A 9,244-nucleotide genomic window follows, 5' to 3' on the forward strand; every position below is an offset into this window, starting at 1 on the left:
AAAAAGGATTGCAGCGGATATGGACTACTGACTTTATGGCTCTACTAAGCTTGTTCTACTATAGCTAGACAGGTGGGTTTTTGTAAGAACAGTGATCCAGGATGAAATGTTCGAAAAATTCTTCAATGGTAAACAAAAAGTAACTTAACTGAAATATTCCACATCGAGCTCCATGTCGAAAATGCGTGACTCCAGGAGTTGGCATGCGGCAGCGGTTCCAGCCTGCTCAGCCCACGCCGTCTCTAAAGACCCTTAAACCAAAGCAAACATTTCAACAACATTTCCATCCATTTCTACTCTAACAGTGTGATGAGAGCAGGTTAAAGCTGTAAGCCATCAAAGTCTGCCGAGCAGCGTGCCCTGTTTGAAACTCATCTGGATCCCCCATAAACACTCAGCTGCTAATTGGCTGCACATGTGGCACTGAGTGCATTTTAGCATTCGTTAGTGTGTGTGTGCGCTGCAGCGTGTTAGAATGTGCATGCGTGTGTTGGCATACAACATGGCTTATCAGTCTGATCAAAGACAGCCTTTCCTTAAACTGTCTGCAATATGAAAGGCACACAAAAGGCAGGAATAGCTTCATGGTAAATTTCTGATCCGGAGAGTAATTGGTACCTGTCTCAGAGATCTGGCTCTTTGATCGACACTCCTTTCCTCTTCCGTAGTTTAAATGTGGAAATATATTTATTGGTGGCTCCCCCACATCCGATCGACATGCACCATCTGGGCAGGGTGCTAAAAGACGCTTGCCACCAAACGTGCTCTCAGAGCTCACGAAACTGTCCTCGCTTCTTGTCACATTGCATATTAGAGATAAGAATTGTCATACAATTTAATTATTAAAAGGAAAAATGTTAAAGGTTATCATTTTTATTATTATAACAGGGCACTAAGAAGCACATAATTTCAAAAAATTAAAAGACAAATTACTTGCTTCAGATGATTCCTTTTATAGATGATTTATTGTTGCACGAGCATATATTGCTACTAGTGTTGTCAATAAAAAATAATTAATTTAAAAATTATTGCATTAATTGCATGTAATTAATTGAAGAAGGGGTAAGTGCCTCTGCCTCTCCACGCGGTCTGATACATTTTAAATACATTGGGCAGATTTTCTTTTTTATATATATATACAAAGCAACCTACACAACATTCATGATATACATGTTTGAGGTACATGAATGCCGATAGCTGGAGCTGTGCAAAGTATGGACTTACATTACAGATGTACTTCAAGCTTGAATTTCTTCAATAGTTAGAAAATCCCTTATAATGGAATTTATGTAATGATTAAATGCGTTAATTTTTCAACAAGTTATTTTTTTATATAATTAATTAAGTAAGTTCAATAATAAATGAATAAGACATTGACAGCACTGATTGTCGTGTCATACAATTTCATGTAACAGAGAACATTTATCCCAAAATAAATCTAGGGCATAACACAATAACATTCAGGCTCATAATTCTATGAGCACTTACAACTAAAACATCTATCATACATTTGAGAGTGTGTTCAAGTACAATACATCCATTCAGTAGATTCATGAAAGATTACGGACATGAAAAACTTGTAAATGCATCCTGTTTGAATGATTAATACAACAACACTGCAAGCCACTTAAACATAAGTGAGCCTCCTGAGGTCATGTGACTAACACGGTGTCTTGCTGGGACAGGGTTGACAGAGTCATGACTTTTCACCCCAGTGCATCGCTGCGTTGTCTGTCATTTTGAACATGACTGAATGACGGCTATTTACATGCCCTAAGGGACAGTATTGTGTGGCAGGGGCCAGATCACATGCACAGGGTCCACTGAATTGAAAGCCTGTTCAAAAGGGGATTTCTGCCACTGTAGAATCCTTTCAAAAACAACATCCATAACTGTTTATGACTTTATTTAGAGGCAAGTATGAGTTTATGTTAGTAGGTTTAGAATAGGCCTATTTAGTTTTTTTTGTTTTTTTCAGGAATGATGTCTTGTAGCATTTCATAGAAATTATATGCATTATATAATTATATACACTCACACAAAATGTACGGTGAGCTGCATAAAATAATTTACCCCAAACCACCAAGTTGTCTAGCTGTGCAATTACTATAGGTAAAAAAATCATTTGGGGCTTTTATGGTTGCTGGGGCCAAATGCTACTCTAAACAACCGCTCTTATGTATGTAACATATCGCTGCATTAAATAACCGTTGGTGAGCAGGCAGTGTATTGACAACACACAGGCCAACACAACCGCAAATGTCACCTATAAGACCATAAGCCACTTCAGGGATTCCAATGGTGCGATAGCTCACATATCATAATCAAACAGAGTCTGGATGTGATTACAAAAGAGCCAAAGACCTCAAGAAATCCTTCTGTCCTCTCAATAACAAAAGGATTGCTTTTTCTCCCGCTAGCTGGCCACGTTCTGTTTCACCACAGACACAGCGCCTCAAAAAAACGTCTTTAATAGCCTTATCAGTCTGGTTGGAAAACACAGGCCCCCGATTCCTGCTCCGTACATCAGAAATGTTGCCCTTCAAATGCTTAGAGAGTCTGGAGTTATTTAGCTCTGGTCCCCAATTCCAGGCCTGTGCCAAACCCAGAGTAGCATTGGAGGGTTGTGTTTAAGAGCTGGCACAGGATAGCTCGGATACTTGTGTGCAAAGACACTGCCAGAGGGAGGGTGCCAAGAGGGCCCATCTCATCTCCAAGCTGTAAGCAACTGGAAAGTTTCAGCAATTGCGGCGTTACATTTTGTCTTGGACTGGGATATTTTGATGTTCTGCTCATTTTATTTCTTGCATTGAAATCACCTGAACAAAGCAAAATGTTCATCATTAATGCAAGTAATATTGAGTTGCAAATTGTGTACATATTTTAATAAAATTAGAAGTAGAATAGAAAAGAAAAATTTTGACAAAGATGTGCAAAAGTAGGCTATCATTAGCATGCAAACAAAGACGACACAATCAACCTCAAAGCTCTGTCGCTGATTTCTACTGGAATATATCATTGCTTGATCTATGCAAGGTTCATTACCTCCAATGTATATCAGATGGGGAGGAAATAAAATCAGGATTCGCAGGCTGGAGCACTGCATCCCATCCAGCTTTTTGCCAACGGGAGTCTACGAATCGGAGGCAAGCGGTGGCGAAGCGGGGCTGTGAACCTCTCATTTGCAAGAGCACAGAAGTGTGTGGCTAAGGAAAATGGCTGTAATAGCAAACATGTGTGCCATATGCAACATGTTAGTGAAGTTGGGGGGTCTTTTCAGAGTGGAAATCTTGATAGTTGCTGATAAGAGCCCTTTCTTAATTTAGTTGACTATACAGGAGGAAACTACAACATGTATACACAAGCACTAGACAGATGAAACAGGGGTGGGGGTTGTTTTATGACAATATTGCTTTTATACAACAGCCCACAATTGTTTGATATTGTTTTTACAAAACAATTCAATGAACATGAAGTTAATATTGAGTAGCTTACGTGTTAATCATTGCCAGTTACTTCCTTAGTGTAGCTCCGCCAATAAAAATAAATAGTTTCAAACAAAACCCAGCAGAACACCGAGCAACACACAGTAGGTATGATTCCGTGTTTTTTATCCAATCTGTTGGATGATTCAATGACTCGCTTTTAAGAACAGCCACTTGTTCCCTGAAAGAATCGGCGTCTATGAATGAATCGGTTGAATGAATAATTCAGTGACTCATTTATAAAGCCACTTGTTTCGTTCCTGAGTGAAGCAGGGTTTTTGAATGAATCCGTTTAATGAGCGAGTCAATGACTCACTCAAAGACAGCCAATTGTTTCGTTGCTGAATAGATCAGGGTTTTGAACGAATCGGCTGAATGAATGATTCAGTGAATCGTTTTGTTCCTGAAGGAATCTGTTCAAATCGGTTCAGTAAATGATAAGGGCAGTCTTGCCACCACCTGGCGAAACGATAACCTGGGGCCCGTTCTTCATACGTTGCTAACTCAGCTGGATTTGATTGTTGACGATTTAGCAAGATCTTGGATCATTTGGTTCTTCGAAGCTCATCCTGGACTTGCTGTCATAGCAACAGGTCCATAAGCTTAAACCTGCTCATGGAGCAAGCTTATTTCATGTAAACAGATTTATTTGTGATAAAATAATTACTTTACAATTGTATTAGTGTCTTACAAACATGCTATACAGTTAATCTGAGTCATGCATTAATTTGAGTGGTGACAGCTATTATGGGAGTGGCTTGATGGAGCGCAGGAGATGCAGATAACTTGATCTTGAAACTTTAATATAACAAATCTGCTTCAAAAGATAAAATTACATGAATTGCTAATTACAAGATTGAAATAAAAATGTAAAGCCTGTACAAATACTAGAAATCGAGAATATAAATAATTGGGAATAATGTATAAAAATAATAATAATAAATTAAATAAAAACAGTGCACATTTAATTTATCTATTATAACATTTATGTAGTTTTGTTCACTTGGCTGTTTCTTTATAAAGGTCCAGTAATCTGTCAAGTTTTTCGTCAGGTGTCTTTTTTAATTATATGATGTCATTACATTGCGGTCTTGCCGCCAGCCAATCGCTGCATTGCTGATCGTGGTTTCAAGTATCGATCTGCCCTTTTCGGGGAACACGAAAACGCACAGTAATCTTAGACAACTTAATCCAGATATTTTAATCAAATCCGCAAATTCGTTTGAAGAACCAAATTAGCCAGAGATCAGTTATCACGATTAGAAGATCTGGAATCTTTCAAATCATCTCGGATGTATTAAGCGAGGTACGAAGAATAGGCCCCTGAAAAAGTCACCAAAACAACAATAATATATTTGAGAAAAGGACATTGCTTGACAAGATAGGAAATATAATTTTAAGCATAGATTTTAACAAAGATGCTTTTATCTGTTTGAACTACAATTTAACTAGAAATTAGTTTAGCAATGCATAATCTGTGATAAAGTTATAATTATTTCAAAAATTCTGTAGCATTTATTGTTACAGAAGTGTGCATCCAGATGCGAGATGGTTATGTGATGTCTTTGGAAGGTATTATTGCAGTTTAGGCCAGTTTTCTATCACACATGCTGCAACTAATATGATTATGAAAGCTACATAGGCTACTTAAATAAGTGAACAATTCAAAGAAAAGGCTTATTCTTTAACAATACTGATTTGCCAGAGTTACACAATCAGGAAAGGTTTGTCATTATGTAAAGTAAGATAAGATTCCATAAATAAAATGAACAAAATTATTTCAGATTTCATGCTCTGACTGAGGTAGCATTGATGTTTGACACTTTAGTTATTTCTTTTTATAGCTTTTCTGGGAAAACATGGTCTAAATTCTTAAAGGGTGGCAAACTACTCACTACTCACTTTCAGTGAATGATACTGTTCTCCTAAAATAATACTCATTTGATTATGTTACCAAATACTTAAAAGGTGTGTTTAATTGAAAACAATGTACATTTCATTTGATGTGAAAGAAGCAATGGTTGGAGGCTATATCCAAATGCAGGAATGTTTCACAGAACTGTACACTTTTCATAGAAATGATACAGTAGCTCTTTCTGCATCTTTCTCTGATTCATCCGGTTTTTTTCTAAATATTTAAAAGATCAGAAAATGCATTTTTCTTTTTTCTAATTATTATATAACTGAACATTGTCTTTAGTTATGCCTTTATAGATTTACAGTTGTATTGAAAAGGTATTGTTAATGTTGCCATGAATATAGCCATTGTTGCTGATATGGCGTTAAAACATAAATAAACAAATATAGATTTACAGTAAATGTATTTTATTGCAGTCTTTAAATTACATTGGTTGCATATGGTATAGAAGGAATTGAGAAATAAAATTTCAATTTTGTGATTAATATTGGCTGCATTTTTCAGCATTTCCAGAACCGATCATGTTCTGTAATTGTTAATGATAAACAAAAACTGATCATTGAAAAAAAGTCTTAAAATTTGTTTTAATTGTCATTAAACAAATATTTTAAAATATTGTATTATTTTGATCTTATATTTGCACATTTAATGTGTAAATATATTCATGATTTTAATGTTATCTGTGAATAAATCACACAAATCTGTGCGATTGTTTTTTTTATATAATAGATTCACAGCGTATATACACAAGTACGGCATAGGTCAACAGTCAATTCAGTGAAGTTCAGAACCCTATAAGTAAATAAGAACCTCAATGTCACATTCATCCTTTGTATTTCATTGTAACTGCAGACTTGCTGTTTATTGTCAGTTTCTCAGCAGTAGCAGCTCTAAACTAACATGGTTCATTGTTTGTTCATCTACAACTTGAAGCCTCCATTCTTCAAAAAAAATAAAGAGAGAGAGAGAGAGGATGCCACAAGGACACCAGCACGTTGGTTCGAATGGATTTGTGCTATTGCTAAGAGACCACTGGTCGAAGCCAAAACCCCTTCCTTCCTTCCGACCAGCCTTAGCAGAGAACAGCTTAAGCTGCAATGAATTAAGAAAATGAGAACCGGAAAATTGCACTTTTAATTTTCTGACCTTGTTCCATTTCCTGCGCTAATGTCCAAGCGCTCTGGGAGCCACATCCCTCTTTTGTTTTTATGACTTTTATAGACAACACTCCACCATGTAAACCCTATTTTCAATACAGAGCCTAACAATAAACATTTTGTTTTCAGTTTGGATCAATGTGTCTGGGTTTCCTCTGATCACGGGGTTTCCAGCAGAGAAAGGAGAAGGATATACAAGTCAAGGGGGTGAATTATGGGAGGTTAAAAAAAAAAAAGACACTAATGTAAAAGTCAGGCCAGTCTGCCATTACCTCAAGCTTTTATGGCAACACCTTTTGGCTTACGTTTTGGTTGAGAGCTGAAAATGTACTAGTGGCTTTTCCCATCAAGACAGATGAGTGTGAATTCATGCCTCTAGAAATTGACAATAATTGTTCCGTTAGTTTTGACATTGAGAGGCCTGTCTTTTACTTCGGCTTGTATAATCGATTTCTAGTTATTGTAAAAAAAGTGATCACCATACCAATATGATTTTAATGTGGCAGAGTATCCCCATGGGTCATTATAGCCTGTAGTGAAACCCCATTGAGCTGTACAAAAAGTGAAGGGAAGTATGCCAAAGCAAAGTTCTCAGAAATCACACAAACAGATATTTGATCAAATTTTTATCAGAGGTGGCAATAGAAATCTGTCATTTTTTGCATCTATGTTATTCTCAGTCCTATTTCAATTATTTTGTGGTGACTGGAAGGTGTGTTTTGTGAAAATGTATGAGACCGATATCGCTCAAAGGCAGCTTAAATTGGCCAAGTTTCACTGGCTCTCCAGTACGGTTGTTAGTGAGATGAGAATATACATTGCTTGAATCACCATTAGTCAACAGCTGGCTTTCTGCATTTAAACCAACTGAACGGAGGTCTCATGAGAAAGTGAAGCTGTGTCAACAACAGCAGTCACATGCAGTACTAATGATGACATTCTATTGCTGTGGGCTATGTGAAGACCTTATTAATTGCAATACTTTTCATCATAGCTTTACTTTTGTATTCAAACATTTTTTTTTGAGCATTTCTGGTTTGTTGTACTGCGGAATCCTCACTGGAAAAACAAGTCAGTACCCCACGCAGAACAATAACCTATTTGATTTCAATGAGAGTGTTGATGTTAAGCTGGCTCTTTATTTGTAGCGTACTATTTAGTGTAGTGTGTGAAAAAGAAAAGGGGAATACTGCATAACTGTCTTGCGTTAGTGTTTGGATGTAAGCCACTCTGTTTTTGCTCCATGCAGAGATTCATCGCGCCCTCAAGGAGCTTTTTTTAGAGTACAGATGCATCTCATCTGCTGGGTCTTAGAAGCCATGCCACATGGGAGGACACAAATTTGTTTTAAGTAGGAATTTAGATACACACATAAAGAAAAGTATCTCAGTGCCTTGGCCTTACAACACAAACTTTGCAGATTTCACTCATCTATTATATTGAAGTGCTCAAAAAAAAAAAAAAAAGTCTGCTACCCTGTTTCAAGTCACAAATGTCTTCATTTCAGTATTGTGACTTGTTAAATGAATAATGTCCATGAGTAAGCGAATTAGCAATTGACGAGAGACAGTAAACGATTGGCGAAATGGAAAAAGTCCGGAAAACAGTGGGTGTGCACATTCATTTAGCCTTTGTGAGACTACAGACCCCAAACCTTTGAACAATAGTATATACAAGATATATAAATGCATTAACTCTCTGGAATTAACTGGATTTCTGCTTTTCTTTTTTCTGATTTTCCTATAAAAGCTTTATCTTCTTCTGATTAAAATAATTAAAACCATATAATTTAATGAACCACAGACATGAAAACCCACAATGTTACAGTGCCATCTTTGTTAAACAAATATAGTTTCAATAATCAACTTTGCATCAGTGAATGGAAAGTTCCTATAAATGCTAATCAGTTCTGCTGAGAAGTTGTGGGGTATTTACATCAATTCAGAACTGCTTGGGTTTACATATACAGTAGTTTTGGTGTTAAGGGTTGGCTAACTCAGGCATCAACAAAAGCAAAACACTAGCTGTTAGTATTTCTGTGACTTATTTGAGGATTTCATGGCATACCCACTCATTGTCCTCCTGATGAGATGAACAACAGCAGACTGATGAAGGCCCACATCTTTCAATCCAAAATGTCTTCTCAGCCTTTTTGAAACATTTTTCATAGGTCTATATTTCTTTTGAAAAGCAGGCCATTAATACTGTGCATTTATGTTTATGGTGGGGTGCCACACCTGAACTGACTGGAACACCTGACACCAATTACACCCTTTTCAAGAGTTCATTATCCAAATATTCCACAGGCCTTTTCCATTAAGGCCTTTAATTGTTTAAACCAGGGTTGCTACTGAGATCTACCTTCCTGCAGAGTTTATGTCCAACTCTAATAAAACACACCTGAAGCAGCTAATCAAAGTCTGGAAAATCATAGGCAGGTGTGCTGGAAAAAAACATATTCCAGACAATACAGACCTGAAAATGGAACATGTTATTTGCTAACAAAGACATAATTGTTATATATTATTATCAATATTTTGTGTCATTCGTTAGTGTGATTTAAAGGTTTTAATAACATTGTAGATCATTCATACATTCAGAAAATTATATGCTGCTTAACCAAATAATTTTAAAAACACACTTACAATTACTATATATATATATATATATATATATATATATAT

The sequence above is a fragment of the Sinocyclocheilus rhinocerous genome, unplaced genomic scaffold (genome assembly GCF_001515625.1).
Source record: "Sinocyclocheilus rhinocerous isolate Xijiao unplaced genomic scaffold, SAMN03320098_v1.1 scaffold388, whole genome shotgun sequence".
NCBI lineage: Eukaryota > Metazoa > Chordata > Actinopteri > Cypriniformes > Cyprinidae > Sinocyclocheilus > Sinocyclocheilus rhinocerous.